At 39.1% G+C, this 20,535-nt stretch overlaps 1 long non-coding RNA gene across 1 annotated transcript; it reads right to left on the reverse strand.

The window, feature by feature from the left end:
• Positions 1-262: 262 nt before the first annotated feature.
• LOC122971791 lies at positions 263-2,834 on the reverse strand. Its single transcript, XR_006399563.1, has 3 exons — positions 2,715-2,834; positions 1,395-1,634; positions 263-1,109 (listed from the first exon to the last, which is right to left on the reverse strand). It is a non-coding gene; the product is annotated as an uncharacterized LOC122971791 (long non-coding RNA).
• Between the last annotated feature and the right edge of the window lie 17,701 nt (positions 2,835-20,535).

Below are 20,535 nucleotides of genomic sequence, written 5' to 3' on the forward strand. Positions count from 1 at the left end.
GGTGTATAAATAGGAAGAGATCTGTCTGCATGAGGCGATGAGTAAAGTTTTAGCTCAGTGGTCGGCGCAGTCGTCTATGATCTGAGACTCCAGTTCAAGACCTGATATGGGGACCTCCTCCATATGGTAGTTTATTCATGAACACTTATTGTAACACTTTAACTTTCTGAAATTAAAAGTGTCATAAAAACAAAAACAGGATTTTTAAGCCTCTTTCCACTTTTATTCAAATACAAATACAGATACAAATAATTTTGCTGCCTCAACAAATACAGATACAAATACAAATACTGGGATCTCTGCACATCCCTAATAACTACACATACCTAATTGTTGAGTCACCCACCAGTGGGAGCTCAGGGTCACTGCTGCTCCCATACACATTAAGATTTGTGGATGCTCTGTTGAAGCTGTGGTCAGTATGGTCAGCAGCGGGGACTGTATAGGCTGTGAATGCAGGAGCTTCCCGGGAGTTGTAGCAGAGCCTATCAGGAACTACAGTGGGGCTTCTTGGTTGCAAGTTTATAAGTAATCCTTCCCTGGGACAGAGGCGATGCATCCTGCTGCAAAGACAAGGTCTCTGAGCAGGGGCTTCAAGGGACTGGGGTGTGCAGTTGGAGCTGTCGTCCCACTCTGCCAGCGGAGCAAATGGGTTTGACAGCAAAATGTCCTCACCTACATATTCACCATTTCTAAGACTGACTAAGCAGCATTTTGATCAGTCAGAACTAATCAATCAGCTAGGCATCAAAGTGTCTAAAACCTTTTACAAAGACATGCAGATAAAAGCCTTGTTCATTCATTCTTTCATGCATTCATTCATTAATTTAATGTGTAACTTAACTTATGTAAATTTATGCAAATTCATTTATTTATGAATATTGCCTCTCTACTTGTTTTTATTTACATGTTTTTACAGAAACAGTTTGTTGTTTATGTTAAATCATTTGTGGATGAAAAATTCAAGGAAACTTTATCTGATGAAATGAACCCAAAGTGAGTTTTTAAAAATCTCAGATTAGAAGAAAACCATTCAACATGACACTCCTGCGGCATGCTGAGAATCAACACAGGCTGGAAAACTGGTCCTGATGGTCCATGAACAGATTCTGTAATTAAAAGAAGGAACAAAATGATTTCTATATAATGGAAATAATGAGAAATTGTCTGATTAATATTTTGTCTAAAATTAATGTCGCAGTTTATATACACTGATAGAAAGACACAAATTAACACATTCACCTTTGAAAGGTTAAGGTTTTATATTTGTGTTTGCATAGATTCATACTCATCTAAGGAGGAAATTTAGTTCCCTTCTGTAAACTTGAGCAACCAGTGATCATGGCCAAATGGTTATATAAGCATCTTATCTTGCCTCTGAGTTTGAGACTTACATATCCACATGCGGATGCACATGCCACACCAGGCGACGACACTGGAGATCTGTAATGCCCTGCCACACTCCGCACTCATCAGACAGTCCCTTGTCCGCAAGCAGCACTTGGGACAGCTACTCCCAGAGCTTTTACTCTCTGTGTCCTTGTGTTTCTCTGGCTGAGTTTGCCTCGTTTCCTGGTGCTTTTCATCCCACTCCTCGCCCTCACCTCTTCCCATGATGCTTGTTTTTTTTTTGTCTGGAATATAATGGTTGGAGGACAGATGGATCAGAGCTGCGAGATATAGAAATAAATAGCAGAAATCTAATACTAATCTGTTCCACTGCTTCACTACAGCTGAATTTTCACAGGGAATAATATGAACTACATTGTGTGCCAACTCCTATGCTCTCAGATGTCACAATGCAGGCTTTGTTTACAATAACAACATCCAGTGTCCAATGTCATAATGCTGTGATTTTCTTTGTGTGTGTGTTGAGACCTAGCAGCTCTTGCTCTATCAATGAAAGCTATGATTCAATCTTTATTCATTGGAGTTACTAGGGCGTGTTTTATTACCACATACATTTTATTTTGGTTTTAGGAATGTTTGCAACTGGCTGGGTAACATTCCTGGTTCAAACACTTCCTTAAAACGTAGAGGATATTGTATAACCTTTATTTTAACACACAAAGAGACAATTTAGCACTATCTAAATGTGAAATCCATTTTACCAGACAGGTCAATGTACCCTACTGAATCAGTGTGATGGAGATGTCCATTCTCAGATAAATCTATATACAAATTAGTCTCTTTAAACAACAGAGAACCGCAAATGAAGAGTACTGCTCAGTTTCATTACAGTAAAACAGAATTCATCCTGCACAAGTGTGACTCATTAACACTGCAGTCTAAATTTAAGTCCCTTTATGAACACATTATTGAGTGAAGTCACATTGATTTGACAGATTAACAATTCTTCCACACTGATGATCATTTCTCCTGCCAGGTGTTAAGGCCCCTGTTTTAACTGTCTGATACAATTGCTCCCCGCAGACATTATCAGATATTAAGTGATAACCCTGATGGTGAAATAACATCTTGTGTGCCATCCAGTGGCTCGACATTTATTACCGTTGACAGTAAATTAGATTACTGGCATCTGGAGGGTATACTGGCATTTTAAGTGCACCTTTCCATCTCATTCTGCTTTCAGAACTCCATTGGTTTTCAGTCATAAGTAATGAAATTCCATCATCCTCCTCGGCTATGAAAGCAACTTGGAAAGGAAGTGAGAGAGAGCCATTAAGAGTAGAGAAAAAGAGTAATGGTCTTACCCTTTGCTTTCAGAGGTGCCTCTTTGTCGGTTTGAATCTCCTCTCTCTGTAGAGTAGACTTTCCTAACAGGAGTGCATTCAACACTCACCCTCTACCTTACAGACACTCACACACTAGTCATGAACAAAAGGGTGTCAGTGTCTTTGTCAGACTCTGCTCACATGAACAGAGCGGGTGTGTCTTCAGGTTTTACAAGTTTGTCCAAGTGAACCGCCTGACGTGAATGAGTTTATTTACATCAAACACGCCATCTACTTGTGTGCTGGGTCTTAAAGGTGCAATCAGTAATGCAAGTGTAAACATGAGGTTCACCCCATCCAAAAAGAATAAATTGTAAATTCTAACCACTCCCAAAATGATTGACAGCTTGTTTGCTGTAATACAGGGACTAAAAGAGGACAGAAACTCAATCTATGCTATCAATATTATCTGATGCTGTTAAAAGTTTGTTTACATCTGTAATGTTTTTAAACACAGAAGTAAAGTAGTCTTATATTCAGTCATGACTATTTTCTGTCTAAGTCAAATTTTTCCAATATGTATGTGAAAATGCTTCACACTCACAGATGGATAGATAGATAGATAGATAGATAGATAGATAGACTTGTAGTCTGTGACATTTCAGCATTTCGTTTGCATAATTCCTCCATTAATTCATCTCCACACAGTAATATAGTCATTTAATAGCCAATAACTAACACAATTCTTCTGGAGCCTGACCTCCTAAGAAAAGTGACACTATAGGTCATTATGTCAGTCACCAAAAACAACCTATAGTTACGTTTGAGTGACAGACGCCATCTAGCAGCCGTAGATTTTTAAAATCTGTGACTATGATTGTCGTGGTGTTTACTGTTGCCATAATAACGAAGGTTGCCTAACTTTACAGAAGTGGTAACTTTAACCTACACCACAGTTCAAGTGATTATTTTTATGCAAACCATGATCTTTCCTTAAACTTAACCAAGGGTTTTTGTGCCTAAACCTAACCAGACCTTAACCACAGCATTGTCACACCATAAAACATAATTATTTTTTAACAGTGATTTGTGACGATTTTGGAAAGACACAGACAAATTTTGTTGTCCTGCCAATTACTGCTGATAGAGGTGCCTGATTAGAAAATGCTACCATGGGTTGTTCTGGAGTGCATGGTCAAACAACCCATTTGGTTGTTTAATTTGGAGCACTTGTTGTTCTTCTAAGCTGTGTGACAGAATATGTTGCACCAGTGTGTTACCAAGTGTTGGGGCAGAAATGCAATCAAGTTTTAATAAATAATTACACAGAATAATAAATTGATTAGACAGCACATTTCATTACATGATGAACAATGATGAATTGAGAAGAGCAATTTTATGGAAGAAATTAAAGCGCAAATAATTTGAATATATTCAAAGAACCGCATTCCATTAAGAGACAGAATTACTAACTGAGCCATTCATCATCTATAAATGTAGAAATGTAAAATGCACAGTAATTTATTAATTTTGTATTAACAATACACTTGGATTGGTGAATAGGAAGAGAGGAAAACAAAACAAATGTTTCTGTGTGTGTGTGTGTGTGTGTGTGTGGGTGGGTGTGTGCATGCTTGTGCGTGTGTGTGTGTGTGTGTGTGTGTGTCAGGGGAATACTGGCAACAATAAAACATGTCCATGAGGTTCTTTTCTCTCTCATGCATGACTCTATAATGAACATACACAAAAGAATGGTATTTCATCCCGCCAAGGACATTCAACTGTTGCACTTAAAAAGTGAAAATGTCTTGTAATTAAACAACATATTATTACTCAATACTTTCCATTCTACTTTAGTGACTACTTTGGTGAGTAATAACAGTTGTTCATAGATGTAATACACAAGAATTTGGTGCCACCAGAGAAAACGCACAAAGGAGAAGATTTCAGCAATGTTAAAAACCCAACAATGTGAGAAACCTTTCATCTTTGTTGGATGATTGAGTTAAATTCCACTCATTACTTTTTTTCTGACATCAATTTGTGACTCTGTCAAGGTTGTTTAGCCATTAAATTCATAGGAATGCTGCTACTTGTTGATAGTTATAATTCCTCCAGGAATCATAGTCAAATAAAAACCCAAGTTTCTCCAAAGTTACCAAATTTTAGTTTCTAATATATACCTAAAACTAACCATGTAGCATTCTGCCAGTGCTACACAGCATTGTGCCTTAGACTCAACAACTTTCTGCTTAGCTATCGCAGGCTACTGGCTACCATTGCCCATGTAGAAGTCGCATTTATCTGCTTAAAGGGGACATATTGTGCAAATTTCCAGGTCTATATTTTTAATCTGGGGCTCCAAAGGAATATCTTTGTATGATTTACAGTTCAAAGAACTTCTTATTTAACTCATAGTGGTCCTTTACACAGCCCCACAGTTCAGCCTCTGTCTGAAACACACTATTTTAGCTCCTGTCTCTGTAAGGCCCCTGTCCCAATGAGCCCACTCTGTTCTGATTGGTTAGCTTTTAGAAACTCAACTCCAGGCCTTTTGGGAGGCTACATCAACAAACCATGAAACAACCTATAGTAGTAGGATTTCACTACCTTTTTTTTTTGTTCCTCACTTGAAATGTCAGTTTCTCAAATATATCTGTATATGTTCAAGCCAGAATCCAATCCAACATATGCAAATGGACAACATGAACAACACATGGAAAACCCATGGCAACAACCTTAGCAACCAAGGCTATGGAACGGACAACTGTTTAGCGACATGTATGATGCAGGCACGTCAGCTGATTGTCTAGGTAGACAAAAAAAACCTTGCAAATGAGGCGTTTAGAGCAGGCTTTTGACTTGCAGGCAGGGAGCATTTCTAGTTGTTCTTGTTAACCTCAAGTTTTGGAACTTTGTCCATGTTTGATATCTGACATCATAACAGTATATGAATAACAAACAAAACAAACAAATCAAAAAGCCTGATATGTCCCCTCTAAGTAGAAGTCAAAGATAATTTCAAATCCCAGTGTTTTGCATTGATGTGGGTTTGAGAGCACAACTATTTTTTGCTTTTACTAAAGCTTTTCTACATATTATGATCATTTAATTAATCAAACAAATGCAGATTTTTACAGCTGACTGACAATTTTCAAACTCAACCCGATTAATCTGTCTGTCTACATTTATCACATTTTTTTTGCAGAAGGTGCTGCAAATTCAGTCATTTATAAATGAATGATCACTGTGACAACATGGAGGTAATGACAGTTTCTAAATGTTGCCATTTTTTATTTTCTGTAACTACCAAAAGCGGACAGACACTCAGCTGATTAATTTTTAATAGGAAAAACGTAATGCCGGTTTGTACAGTTTTTGATACTGCATATTACATTGGTCATGAATAGTACTGGATGCTACCTTCTCTGTTTCTTTGACTCTAATGTCAATCAGACACATAATGAAAAAATCATCACTAGTTCAGAAGTAAAATTATCCCATGTCAGAAAAGAAATCTACTGTATGTTATGTGGTGATTAGAGAGACAGTCATTCATATGGACAGGCAATGTTTTAAGCAGCTGTGAACGTATCCATGCTGCTGAAAAGTCCTTGAGCAAGGCATTGATGGGTTTCTAGTCAGAGGAAAAAAGAAAAAAGGACTACAGCATGACACATGCTGGATGCTGTTTTGTTAAGCTTAGTAACCAAACATTGTAATATTATTTTGACATTGCTACAAGATGCACATGAGGAGGCAGTGTTAAATGGAAAGCACCAAAAAAGAATAAATGAAGCAACAACACTAGGATATACACATGTTCATCACTTGTAGCTTCTCATTCAAACAGCATACTTAGTGAAGCAAATCTCAGAATCCATTTCAGATTTTAATTACTTTATCATGATTCACAGAGTCACAACATCCACATTTCAGTTCTTAACTGCTTCCGGAAAATGTTGCCAAGGTGACAATTTTGCTCATCAGCCAAAAGAAAATTGGAAATCAGAAGTACTATTTGACTGCCATCAGGCTGTTTAATGGCAAGAATGTGTAATGGTTATTAGCATAAAAAGAAAGTGCAGCAATACTTGTGAGTCAACTGTAATTTGGGTCGCCCATGTGTATCCAGACCATTTGCTGTAATCAGTGCTGTGTGTGGCAGCAGGACATGATGTGGCATTTGCATTTTCAGTTCTGTCATTTTTGTCTTTTATCTGTTCAGTTGCTCTATTACCCATGCAGGCAATATCTTCCAATATCTGTGAGAAACATGACAAGCAGTCCATCTAATCAGAACACAAGCCCTAGCAGCTACCACAATCCCAGGATGCACTTTGTCAGCTCTTACTGTACACAGCTGCACATAATTCTTGCACATAATACTTCTCAAAACGACTATTTTCAAGGCTGTAGCAGTGCATCTACAGTCGGCCATGCAACAAAATGTTAAGCTGTGATGTTAAAGTAGTAGATGAAGGGAGAATAAGCTACCCTTGACATTGCATTATCCTCGTCGATAGTGCACCTGTCGCCTTCATTTTCTGTACAATGAACACTGCACAAGATGACAGGAAATCCTGCCTGGAATCTGGTTTACAGTTCCTCAAGAAAATCTCAGCTTTACAAAAGTGTGACTGGTTTTCATCTGCACTTGTCTGTCAAACTGTCAGAAATGTATGTAGGTCTCTGCTATGCTGTTATGCTTAGTGGGATCAGACAGTACCCCCATACAGGAAGACCCAAATATCTTTCTCTATCTATTTGCAGTCGTTGACCTGTCTAGACCATTACAACTGATTTCTAGTGAACATAAGTTTCTACTTTTTTATTCTTGTGGTAACCCGTCTTTTTACAGTCCCCTAAGTTTATTTTACATTTTAATATTTATTCTTCTCACATACAGCACATTGCCGGACCAGGAAGCTAAGCCTGTCTTTTACAGTCCCCTAATTACTAAGTATTTACCTGGTAAATATATGGTAAATTATTATATTATATTATTGGGTAATTACGACTGATAATAAATAGGTAAATACAGAGAAACTACAGCTGAAATACTATGAAAAACCTCCACTATTATCATCAACTAAACTAAGTACTGTGTAGTTGTGACTGTTTTAGCTATAGTAATAGCTATATACATATAGATATTTACTATGTAGAAATTAAGATAGTACTTTCCAATAAATCACTTTTTCTTATATAGTCATTGTTCATGGCTACACCCATCTATAAAGGGTTTATTAGACTTACCTTATACTTACCTGGTAACAACCTCCACAGGAACAGTTTTCCTCTAGTGTCGTGGTACATCTTCTGAAATACTGGGTACATTCTTGCAGATGTTTTTACAAATTACACAGTAAGTAAGCTGAAACTGTACAGTAAAAGGAAGCCTTATTTGTTTCCATGGTATTACCATGTTCTTACCATATCCTTTGGCTTTTAGAGCTGGCAATAGGGAGGAGGTGAGCACAATACATGGGGACCTGAAAGTGAAGATCAGGGAGGCTAAAGAGAAGTATAGGAGAAAGCTGGGGCAGAAACTCCAGCAGAACAACATGAGAGAGGTCTGGAGTGGCATGAAGACCATCACTGGTTTCAGGCCAACTGGCAGCATTAGAGTTGAAGGCAGTTTGGACAGGGCATGACATGACATGATGGCCCCTGCCCATCCGCCCTTGACTCATCTGTTGTCTGCCTCCAACCACCATCTACTCCACCACCCCTCCCAGCCCCCCATATTACAGTGAGGGTCCTGCTCACCCCTCCTCTGGCTCCTAGACTAAGGCTAGACTAAGGTGTTCAGACCAAATCAGGTATTGCAGCGCACCACCACAGGGTTCTGTCGAGGTGTGTGGGGGTGTGGGTGTGTTTATTTGTGCTCTAGAACGTAACCGCTGTGAAACAATCAGAAAATAACATTTTATTGATCTGATTCACCAGCTTTCTCACCACCACCACTCCTTCTCTTCATTCACTTTCTAGCTCCCCCCAACCACAGTTGCTCTCCCTCTCTTGCTCACTGGTGCTCTCAGCTCTCTCTCTCCCTTAAAATGAGTCGGGAAACTGACAGCAAAGTCTAACTTAACTTTAAACGTTATCAAACAAATAGAAATGTCTTCTTCTCTTAGTAACGTCTTTGTCCTGCTCTGATCAGTATGATCACCAGCTGTGATTGGCCACCACAGCATGAATTCAGGTTGTGTTTCTCCAAAATCTGACTCTAGATTAACTTTCTCGCTGCAGGCCATTGTGGTGCCGCTGTGACCAAAACCCCTGCAGCTTAAACACATTACCTTCTTTCAAATGAATGGGAGGACTGACACTTTCACCACAATGCCTGATTTGGTCTGAATATGGCCTAACTGCCCTCTTCAACCTGACGACTCCACCCCTTCCCTACCTGTAACCTCTACAGTGTGCTTCACAGCCGACCATGTAAGAAGACAGCCAATGAGTCTCAAGCAAGGCTGCAGGCCCTAATGATGTTAGCCCCAGGGTGCTCAAAGCCTGTGCCCCCCAGCTATGTGTTTCACTATATCCTCAACATGAGCCTGAGCTTTCAAAGGGTCCCTGTGCTGTAGAAGACATCTTGCCTCATTCCTCATGCCAAAGATGCCGTGTTCCAGTGACTCCAAGGACTACAGACTGGTGGCATTGACCACCCACATCATGAAGACCCTGAAGAGACTTGTCCTGGAGCAACTCCAGCCCATGGTCAAGCTACTCTTGGACCCCCCTAGTTCACCTACCAACCCTGACTAGGAGTTAAAGATGCCATCATTTACCTGCTAAACTGCACTTACGTCCACCTGGACAAACCAGTGAGCACTGTGAGGGTCATGTTTTTTGACTTCTCCAGTGCTTTCAACACCCTCTGGCCAGCTCTACTCGGTAAGAAGCTGACAGTGATGCATGTGGATGCCTCCTCATGTCCTGGATTGTCAACTACCAGACTGGCACACCACAGTACATGTGCTTGCAACACTGTGTGTCGGACAAAGTGGTTAGCATCACTGGGGACATGCAAACGACAGTCCTGTCTCCCTTTCTCTTCACCCTCTACACCATAGACTTCAACTACCACACAGAGTCCTGCCATCTTCGGAAGTTCTCTGACGACCTTGCTCTAGTTGGATGTATCAACAAGGGTGAGGAAGCTGAGTATAGTACTGTGGTGGGAAACTTTGTCACATGGTGTGAGCAGAACCATCTGCAGCTCAATGTGTCAAAGACAAAGGAGCTGGTTGTTGATCTGAGGAGGGCCAAGGAACTGGTGACCCCTGTTTCCATCTAGGGGATCAGTGTGGACATTGTGGAGGACTGCAAGTACCTGGGAGTTTACATTGATAACAAACTAGACTGGCTAAGAACACTAAAGCCCTCTACAACAAGGGCCAGAGCTGTTTCTACTTTCTGAGGAGGCTGAAATCTGTCAACATCTGCCAGACAATGCTGAGGATGTTTTATGAGTCTGTGGTGGCCAGTGCTCTCCTGTTTTCTGTTTTGTGCTGGGGCGGCAGGTTGAGGGTAGCAGAAGCCAAAAGACTCAATAAACTGATCCTCAAGGCCAATGACGCTGTGGTGGTAGAGCTGGACTCTCTGGCAGTGGTGTCAGAGAGCAGGATGCTGTCCAAGTTATATGTCATCTTGGACAATGTCTCCCATCCACTCCATCGCATGCTGGTCAAGCACAGGAGTACATTCAGTCCAAGACTCATTCCACCAAGATGCACCACAGTGCACCACAGGAAGTCATTCCTGCCTATGGCCATCAAACTTTTCAACTTGTCCCTCAGAGTGTCAGACACTCGATAGACTGGCCCTTGGACTTATGTCACCCCTGTCAGTATATTCATAACCCTGTCAACTGTGCAATACTCTGGTGTGTATGTATACTGTGTTAATATTGCATTTATACTGTATATTTCAACTAATATTTCTTATTTATTTATTTATACTATTCTTGCTCTTCAACACATTTACAGATCCCATTTCTCAGCCGTATTATTTGCACTGTTGTTATATATTGTAGTATGATGCACTTTTTTTTTTTTTTTTTTTTTACATATTTCTTATTTCCTATCTCTCTTTTTCTTATATTTTCTCTATGCTTATATATATATATTTCTCTTCTAGAATGTGAGCAACTGTAAAATGATCTAGTTTCCCTTAGGATCAATAAAGTATTCTTATTCTGAATAATTAACAGGAACTTGTACCATATATGTTCCACAACATTACTAAGTAAAACATGACAATTTACTCAGTAAATAAGCTGAAACTGTATTGTAAAAGGAAGCCTTGTTTCTTTCCATGATATTACCCAGCTCTTACCATATCCTTTTTAACGTGTTATTCCCTTTTCCATGCAATAAACATAAACTTTTACCATGTATGTTCTGCAACATTATTAAGTAAGACATTGCAATTTACAGAGTAAAAACGAAAGCAATGTTTAGTCCTATGGTATTACAAAGTCCTTTCCACATCCAAACATCAATATGGATGGTTTCCTTTCCCATGCAATATAGACAAACTTGTACCATGTGTTGATATTTGGTGTCCAGGCTCCAATCTTGTCACTCCCCAAAAGAAAACACCAAATTCAGCACAGCAGGAAGTGACAATAATAACTTCTCCTCTTTGGGAGCATGGACACAGTATCTATAGGTGGATTCCTGGTTGGGCATTAAGCTTTTGAAATTATCTATGAACAGCAGCATGTATCAGTGAGAAGAGAATGCCATGTGAGTGTATATACTTGCAGGCTTTGCTTCATTTGTATCAGTAAACTTAGTTGACATCTATGTTTTTTACTCCCAGCACTTTTTTGTTCAGTGAATTTTCATCTATCACTACCTTCTCTTTGATGACACATTCAAAATATTAAACTTTTTGCAATTAATTTCAAATATAGATACTATTGCAGTATATGATATGATATTAATTACAGTCTGTCTCATAAATCGGAGCTTTACATTAAGTGGAGACTCACTAACACCTACAAATTCATATATTACAATGTCGGTACACATACAATACAAAGCAATTAAGTGTGATTTGCTATAGCTGAATACTGTCAAATTGTGAGTTAATTGTCATGCTAGAAATGATTCAGCAGAGAGCCACCACAACTCCTCAGTGTTACCTCAGAACCTCAACTTAATTGAAAATGGTTATTTTCTCAGGATATTGCCTTTTGTGTGTGGAGATGTATTTTGTCTCATTCCACTGCTGTTCATCGTGTTTTATTAAAGTGAGAATCATCAAGAAATTAAAGAGTGGGAAAATTCGTAGCTATTAACTTTTCATGTAGGGAATTTGGCCTTGAGAGGACAAGCCTCTTTCTGTCATGTTCATTTTATCCTCATTTCTCTGACTTTAATCATCCGTGAGTACTATTCTCCGTCTTACAATATGATCTCTTTTCCTCTTTTCTTATGTTGTCATTCCCTCAAGCACAGTCACATCCTGTATTCTTTATTTCTTTTACTTTAATTATGTTTGCACATTATTATTTACATACATGTTCTCTCACAGACACATCTATACATACTGTATAGACATACTGAGACGGGAGCACTAACCGCTGACTGGCTGTCAAACATGCAGATGTGATCTTGATCATACAAAAGGGGAAGAGGTGGTCATAAATTCAGCAATTATGCTGTAGGGACTCCATTAATTCTGCTGCAACTTAGATGTGAAAAACAACCAATATATTTATTTTGGTATGATGGGTAATCATGATTCTTACAGTCAACATCACACTGCTAGTGACCACTGAGATGACATAAAAAAAAAAAGAAGAAGAAGAGAGAGAAAAGAATAGCCTATATGCTGTGTTTGATGGTTGTTAGATTTTATTGTAGATGCTTTTGCATCTATAATATCGCATAAAGTATTATAGAAATGAATGCTTACCCACTGAATAAAACCATTCCAAACTGTCAAAATAAAATGATTAAAAAAACACTGGCTGGCATCAAATAAACTGCAGGGACAATATTTGAATTTTAATTGATCTAAATCTACAAATGGCCACCCATCATTTAGAAGTGGTGGTATGTGAGCATTGTATATTGGAACAGATTTGGCAACTATCTTCCAACATATTTTTGACATTGTCTTTATTCTCTAGAACAAAGTCAGGAAAAAGGCAGCACTCCATAGTTAAAAAAAAAAATGGCTAAAACTATGAATATTCCTGACTTTGTTCTGGAGAAAAATAGACGCTGCTCTTTTTTAAAGGCAGAGCATCTGACTGAATTTTCAGTGCAGGAGAAGCGCACCTGTTTCCGCTTATGAATATTTTTGACATTGGTTTGGATATCGAAAACAGCTATGCAGACTTTTTCTTGTCCTTGTGCATCAGTTAATACAAGAAGGTAACAACCCGACTAGGAAGCACATGCTTAGCTGATTCGCAGCCTGAGGTTAGAAGCGAGTTTGACCACATATGAAACGCACCATTTAGCCCGTGTTTGCCATTCCTTCCTCCACTCAGCATGAAAATAATTGGATATAAAACATCAGTGAAAAGTCATAGCTCTCCTCCTTCCACCCCTGCATGTCCTCACAGGCCCAATTCACACAATAAAACACCATTAAAACTCATCAATGATGCTTTAAATGTGGTGGACAGGGGGAGACGGTTCAGTAGTCCGTCTTATAATTCATGTGGATGCAATTCTCATTGACCTCAACCCCTGCTGGATGACCAGTTTCTTTATGGTTTCCTCTGCTGTGTCAACTCCCAGCTCTCAAATTTTCTGTTGCACCCCAGAGTCGGTTTTATTGTACTAATGTATGATCAAATTAAATGGCTGGCTGAAGTCAAACAGACATGTGCAATAACATAATGAAAAACCTCAAACCTAACCATGTTGATCCATATAAAGGGGACACTCTGCAGGTTGCAATTACTTTGATAGAAGCCATTTCTCTTCTCTTGCTCTCTGATGCTGTCACACCATGATGAAGGTATATATATAGATTATGGAGCTGAGGCAGCAATGACCAAACAATCAAGTTTTCTTGACATGAATCCAGAAGTTGCGAGAGCTTCAATCTCATAACATTCCATGTTGTGTTTTTGGGTGTCTCAAGGCAGTTATTATTTGAATTTGTATCTGTCTCTCAGCAAAATTAATTGTATTCAGATAAAAATGGAAATGGAAATGGTTTTGACTGAACTGGACATGATAGTCTCTTTGAAGGGGGATGTCGATGGGATTAGTGTTACGGGGAATTAACATGTTTGTTTAACAATCATTTAACCAATAATTAAACATATTTGACTTACATGTCATGGTTTATGGTTTCTACTGTATAAACCCCAAATCCACATAGCCAAAAAATGTTATTAAAAAGAAAATAAACAGTTCTTTAGATAAGTGTATATTAATTAAAGTTTTTATCAGGTTTGTAAACTAAGATTGTGTCTATTGAGCAATGACCTTATGCGATGAACTTTTCCATGGATGCCAAGGTTGGATGCTTGACCATGCAAGTGTGCATGGGAGATGTTGACATTATGTTAACTTCTGAATCAAATGAGACATGGTTTCTTCTCTGTATTTTTTTTTTTTTTTTGGAGCTGCACAGTCTATTTTTCTGCAAGGGCACTATAGGCAGGCTGAGTGTGCATACTTGCTGATACACATACCACATTTTCAACGCAACCTGGCAACCGAGAAGAAGCTCATGTCATTTTAAAAAATAAGGTACCAATGGTAGTTGTGTGATCACTGTGGCCTATCAAATAGTATTAACTCAACATGAACCTCAGGTAAGCAGACACAACAAGAAAAGAAAAAGGCAAAACAACTACTTAAACTGTCCTCTTGAATTAGTAGCAAGTAAAATAATTTGACAGCAGTGCACACAATTTGGGCTATAAGTGACTGAAGTCTCCAAAGAATATTCTATATTATATATATGTACTCACCACCATGATGTGGGTCAATATATATTTATATTTTTTTCATGTTTACTGTATAGGGTGTAGATAAAGTCTCAATTCTGTTGAATTTTCCCATTTTTAAGGGTGGTATAAGGCATCAATAACCAGAGATGAAAGGCCTCTCACTAAATCTATACTTACTAGGTTATGGGGCATTGCACCCCTTACTGAGAAGGGAGAAAGGATAGGTGGGTAAGTGTGTGAGTATGTGAGTGTGTAGCAGGTGTAAAAGCATGAAATATAGTGGTGATGAAGGGTGCAGCATAAACCTGGCCACTCTAACTTTTTTTAATTTGGATTGGCAAGTCGACTGCCGGGATGGCAATATTTTATCCTCAAGTCGTTTTCTGAGTATCCTGCTCTGAAGCAGAGTGGCTCTCCATCATGTTTGTCAGAGGGGACTTTATTGAAGAACACTGAGACAGGATTGTATGCTGGGCACATAGGGGGTGTGTATGGGGTCTGGTATTGTTGGAGTGATTATATTGAATTGTAGGCATTGGGGTTTCTTTGTTGGTAACAAGCCATGTCCTCAGTCAGCTAATGCATTTTAATTCATTTCTTTAGCAAAGAGTTTTTATAGAGCTGCCATGTGTTGATTAGGGTTAAGTCCTCAAAAATAAACTACAGTTAATAAGTTTTGGTTCAACAGTCAACAACTAAATGGCCACAGCATAGAAATGAAATATGTTTACCTCAAGGCTTTGTCTCTTAATGTCTAGCTAGCTCATGTCCTTGTCCTCAACAGCATATTCTCACATTGCAAAAGAAGAATAAAAAGCATTTACAACAATTTACAATATTATATTTTCTGTCTTGTCTGTGTATTCAAGTAATACAATGTCTGAACTGTAGCTGTGGAGCTAAAGATGCTTCACCATCATCCAAGGCCTGTAAAAACCTTCTTGCCCTGCACATCTCTTTGTTCTTGTTTTCTATGCATGCAACCTCAGAACATCCTGTTTGCTTGAAGTGTGGTGTCTGCAACAAACTTAAGCTACCAACAACAATAAGTACTGAAACGTTTACTTTAACTCATCTCCATTCGACAACCGTCTCTCGGCAGACCTGCTATCCCCCAGCCCAATTTTACGAGATTTCTTCAGCCCAGCTCCAGTAGATCCACATTTCACCAATCCTCAACAACTTCTGCAATTAACACTGAAAACATTCAGGCCACTCCAAAGACAGCAACTGCCTTGGTGAGCCACTGCTGGTTAGTTACAATCTCGGAAGACCCAGTTGAGGAAGAGTAGCCACTTGTACAAAAGAACCAAACAAATCTTCTATGCCTCTTCAACTTCCACACACTCCTGAAGTCTCCTGAGGCAGGCAAGTACATGAGAGTCAAGCTAAAAAGCATTACAATAAACATTCAGAGCTGTTGTCCACAGTGCCATAGACTGGTTAGGTATCTGAACAATAATTTCCAGTCAAAATCTCCAAACAGGCAGTGGCCAGTCTCCAGAGAGCTTTGAGTCTCTTTCACTGCTTTTCCCCACCACCATTTCCCATCCCGTAGATCAGCACCAGTTATCCAAAATCAAAACAATACCCTGCTCTGCAATAATTGTTTCCAGCAAAACATTGCCAAAAATGTTGAGTTTCTCACTGTACACACACTTCTTACAGGCACCAAGTTGCCAGGTTTGCACCATCCCTCAGGTACCCTAACAGCCCCCTCCTGTCTTTGGTAAATCAAATGTTATTACTTCACTGGAATGCCATTTTCTTGTCATTCCATCTGCAATTTACCTCTTGTTTCTGTGAGTGGCACCAGGTTGCCAATTTCATATTCTATTCTGTCCCAAATTGATTATTAAAGGAAAAGAAGTTTGCAAATGGTCTGAGTCTTGGCCTGTTTCTATTACCAATACTGGTTTGCCAGTCACTTACTTGGCCATTCTCCCCTCATTCAACACTGGCACTGGATTGCCAGTTAAGTTGTGCTGTCTTTTTTTCCTGCAATCTCATGTTTCCATTACCAGCACTTTTGGCTGTTCTCCTGGTTTCACCAACCCTGGCCTTTTCTGTCACCGCCACCAGGTTGCCAGTTATTAATTTGACTATTCTTGCCTCTCTTCAAAAACTTCCTGCTATTTTGGTTACTGACACCAGGTTGCCAGCTATACATTCAGCCCTCCCTCGTCTCACTACAATAACTTCCTACCATTACCGGAACTGGGTTGTCAGTTACTAATTTGGCTAATTTTACCTAATTTCAAGAGCCTCCTGATGTTGCAGTTAGTGGCACTGGGTTACTCATTCTACTATTCTCCCCTCACTTCCTTTAGCTCACATGGTTTCCATTGCCAGCACAAGGTTGCCAGTTACTCTTTTGGCTATTCTTGTCTCACTTCACCTATTTCAAATAAAAGACCTGCACAGTAGTCAGTTGTCTCTTAGTATTCTAAGGCTTTTGGGGAGTCTGCCGGGGCTGGAAGCCAAGGTAGAGCCTACCCGAAGCGTTCCACACAATGCAGCCATCATCCTGCTCTACCATTCTCATCTGCTAGTTATTACTAATACATTTCATATGTAACAATTAATCCACATTTCAGTTGATGATGCAGCCCTCCCTTGTGAATATTTACTTAGTATTGTGTTGAAAGATAGGTTGAATGTGAACAATGTCAAAAGTGAACAATGTCAAAAGCCATTCATGAGAATGGATAAGGTTCTTTCTTGGCATAGATACATACAGTATTTAATATACAAATGCTCATTCATGCTGATATCAGAAGACCCAAGGGCATCCTATTCAACAAAACACTGCCTTTGAAAGACCATATAAACAGCATTCACATTATGTTGTTGCGCTGAAAACAAATTTTAATCGCTGCATTTTATAAAAAAATAAAATTAAAAAAAAACATTGTAGAGTGCACTGGAATTATTTGGGGTTTTGTGTCGGTCCTGAATTTGTTCAAGGACCCCTGACTGAAATATAGTGCTTATGAATCCTCAAGGTAATGGAAAAGATGCTCCGCTGACAGGCAGCAGAGACCCAGGGTCATGTTTTTCCTTGCACACATAAATCTTGGCCTCCTCTTGCCCCCTGCCCGCCCTTCTCGTACATCTGTAGCAAGAGCCGTCTTTTGGCTATCTTGACCGATTGAAAGGCATGATTTATATCCATGGGCCAGGTCTATAGCAGAAAATTCAATTAAAAGGAGGAACATAAATAGAAGATAAATGAATAAGTGACCTCACCTCTCTGTGTTGCTCTTTTCCACAGGCCTTTGTCCACATGAGAATGCATTAAATGCATTTTGTAAAAAGATTGTTTTCATGCATACGATGACTCACCCTGATATGTTAATTATATAAGCAGATTTTCTCATTGGTGGGTAATTGAGGTAAAAGGACATATTGGAGGTGTACATAAATATTCATATTAATGCAGAAGAGCAATCACTGAGACAAACAGTGTTACAGAGACATTATGTCTATACTTGAGAGGAGAACTGAATTGTTGAGATGTAAATTGTTGTTTTCTTAAAGTGCAGGACACAGTCTTTCCTGTATGGCAGTGAGAGGGGTCATTAGTTTTTCATAGTGTGGTGAGGAGGACAAGAAAATACCATTACTGAGAAGAGTAAGATTAATGTCACACTACATGTGTGATGCAACACCGAGAACAAGGTAAGAGAAAATCTGCTCTCTTACCTCTCTCACTAGTCTCTATATAGGTTCCTAAAGTGACTTTTGAGATTTGATACTTAAACCTTGAAAGATCTGTTCCCCGCTCCCAATTTAGACCTGACCTTTCCAAGCAGCCAGCTAGGCTATATCTCCTCACATGCAAATAGGATCAACTCGGGAAGGACAAAATCAGCCTCTATGTGCACAGGAGTCAGGCCAAACAGCTGGTTGTGGACCAGCATCACGCTCTTACAGTATTGACATTGCTGGTTGTTTTACTGCTTAATTTGCTAGGCCACTGAAGTATTTATATCCCATCCAAATGCAACACATGTAAATTAAGCTTCATCATAAATAATCCATTGGCAAAATATGCTGCACTATAATTGGAAACAGGTACAAAATACTCGTTCCCTGCCTTCATAATGTGCCAGAGAGTTTATTTTCTGTCCTGCAGTGTTATGGTTGTTTTGCTTCCAGCTAGGATCATTAATATATGACTCCCTGTTTCAGATGCCCTTGCTCGACAAGGAGTTCTAAATCTGTACAAGTGGTTAGGAGGACACTCATCTTAGCTTTGCAGGGCCAAGCCTGTCTTCCTACTTAAGCAGGAACTAATTTATGCTGGGTGATAAAAAATACATAAAGTAAAAGCAAGGAGTAGCCCAGGGCAAGAAATGGCAATAAGAGGTGTGTGCCCTCCACAACAGTATTTCAGAGTGATTTATAAGTGACAGGAGGGGAAATGCTTCCATAGCATGTCAGTCAAATACATTCCCTTCATTGTGAACTGGAAACAGAACATACACCTCACAAAGGAATCCTCATATCTATTTATATATTTCATTTTGTTTATTTTGTTATTTTTTAATTGCTGTTTTTTCAGATTTTTTTTTGTTTCTCATTGGCCAGAATACAATCAACCTGCTTGGCATTTCCTACCCTACTCAGTGTATTATCAACTATTTACTGTATATGTTTATACTAACAACACTATAAATACTAAAGATGTACTCCTGCAGTATTTCCAGCAAAGGAGCTGTTAGTCTTTTTTTTATTTTGGAGATTATCACACATTAGAAATTGAAAGCTACTGTTTATTAATTCATTTCTCACTCTGATATCCTAGTTATATAATGGAGTAAGACACTAGAGCACATGGCACATTTGCATGATTGGAGGTGTTTCCATGCTCTGCTTTTGAAAAATTATGAGGTTGTCAGGTCACACCTGTCTCAGTTGACAATAGCAAAAAATCTACAAATAATACATTCACATTCATGTGAACCAGGCTGGTCAGTGTACATTTCACTCTGCTTGATCGCTGAATGTCAACAACAAGATGAGAAAATGAACAACAAGCTCTGCCATCTTTACAACATGCGAAAAGTTAGGGATTACAAGCTTAGAATAGCTGATTTGGAATGATGCTTAAAATAATTTGTGTGGAAATGCAACAATTAGCCGATTAACAAATTAGTCGCTTAGTTGTTTGACAGATAATTAATCTGCAACTATTTTGATAATCAATTAAACATTTTGAGAACTTTTTAAAGAAAAAATGCTTCCAAAAATTCTGCTTCCAGCTTCTTAAATGTGAATATTTTCTGGGTTCTTTAGTCTTCTATAATAGTAAACAGATTATGGGTTGTGGACTGTTGATCGGGACAAAACAAGAAATTTTAGGTTGCATTCTGGGCTTTGGGAAACGGTGATTGACATTTTTCATCATTTTCTGACTTTTAAAGACCAGATGACTGATTGTTTAATCAAGAAAATATTCAATAATGAAAATAATTGTTAGTTGCAGTTGTAAATTAGTGTAAGTAATCATTTAAGTATCAAATATCATTTTCATCACCACATTTTAGGATTAAAATGGCCAGTTCAACCCCAGCAAACAGACTCCCCGACTCTCTGGGTGTGCACACCCAGGCGTGCGCACACCCATGGACACAGCCAGACATGCCTGATGCAAAGGTGAGGAAATGAAGGCTGTCGCCATGTGGGGTGCCGATAAGAGCGCCATTTCCTGCTTCACTCCCTCTGCTCCATATCCATAGCATCTGCTCTGCCCTCATTAATCAAGGGAGAGGTGGGCAGGGGGCTGCCACTTGAAATAAAGCTTGATCATCACATGGAGTGCTGTGGACCACATCTTGGCATTCAGCTAAACTGTTTTTGTCATGTGTCTTACCCATCCTCCCTCAAGGCTACACTGCTTGTTAGTTTTCCTCA

This window comes from Thunnus albacares, chromosome 20 (genome assembly GCF_914725855.1).
Source record: "Thunnus albacares chromosome 20, fThuAlb1.1, whole genome shotgun sequence".
NCBI classification, from domain to species: domain Eukaryota; kingdom Metazoa; phylum Chordata; class Actinopteri; order Scombriformes; family Scombridae; genus Thunnus; species Thunnus albacares.